This window comes from Haplochromis burtoni, unplaced genomic scaffold (genome assembly GCF_018398535.1).
Source record: "Haplochromis burtoni strain Fernald_Lab_line unplaced genomic scaffold, NCSU_Asbu1 Contig_3596, whole genome shotgun sequence".
Taxonomy (NCBI): Eukaryota; Metazoa; Chordata; class Actinopteri; order Cichliformes; family Cichlidae; genus Haplochromis; species Haplochromis burtoni.
This window is the reverse complement of record NW_024585957.1, coordinates 5,366-6,421: the sequence shown is the minus strand read 5'-3', so window position 1 is coordinate 6,421 and position 1,056 is coordinate 5,366. Positions and strand designations below refer to the sequence as shown.

The window sequence follows — 1,056 nt, the reverse complement described above, 5'->3', positions numbered from 1 at the left end:
CTGTTGCCACGTGCTCAGGGGGACCTGTGATTTTAGGGTTTCCTCTGCACGATCGCAGGGCCTTTAGCTTCCAGCATCCTCCAGCTGCAGAGGCCACTGTGTTTATTTAGTGCTAAATAAATAATAAATTAAATAGAAAAGTGAGAATTCAAATATCTTTAACAGTTGGCCTTAAAATACCACAAACCAGTCCGACAGTAATCAGCTGGGTTTTTGTTTTGTAATCTAAAGGCATCACCATAATGTTGCTAGCATGAATGTTAACTGAGGTTTCATCCTTGTTAACATCTGGTAATCAACCAGTAATGATCATCAGTCACGAGCTGTAGTTTTTAGGTGCTTTTTATACTTGAAATATTTGGTGGTTTGAAGTAAAGAGCCTCATCTATTGACCAGAAGGCTGTTGGTTTGATCGCTGGCTCCCCTGCTCGTATGTTAGAGGCGTCTTTGGATGAGATACTGTAAGAAGTGCTCAGATTTATGAGAAAAGCATTATTTATCGAGTCATGTTTCCTTCTCACTTGGCACCTTTGTTGATCAGAAATCCACGAGATCCCACATTCTGTGGAGTGAGCTCATTAGCCTCATTGCTTTACATTTTAAAACCAGCAGAAGCACAGAGCTTTGTTGCATCGCTAACATTAGCTAACTTCATTAGCTTTCTAGAGCAATACTGTGACTTCTGCAGGGACAGAGTTTAATGTTGACGTCAGTTTGATTCATAATCAGATGAGGAAAGCGCTCGGGGTGAAACACGTCTTTAAAAACAGTCCTGAGTCCAGACTAGTGTTTTAAAACTTTAATTGATCACAGTAAAAGTAGAAAAGAAATCATTTACAATGACCATAGCAAGTGGTAATGATCACTTACCTAGTACATATTTACAGAGAATAAAACAATGAGCTAATTTTTTCCTGACAACATGAAGTAGCAGAAAACAAAAAAAGGGCAATTTCCCTAAAATCAGTGTTATTGGTGGTGAGACCTCAGAATCGCCTGCGTGTCTCACGTCGACTGCAGCGTCGTCCCTCTTGTCCAGAGTATTAGAATAAAACC

The 1,056-nt window shown here is 39.9% G+C and overlaps 1 protein-coding gene across 1 annotated transcript in view; it reads right to left on the bottom strand.

The window, feature by feature from the left end:
* Positions 1-784: 784 nt before the first annotated feature.
* LOC102301253 (procathepsin L) overlaps positions 785-1,056 on the bottom strand; it is a gene marked incomplete at its 5' end in the record, with an annotated part of 2,944 nt that continues 2,672 nt past the window's right edge. Inside the window, 1 exon segment of the mRNA XM_005953291.3 lies at positions 785-1,056.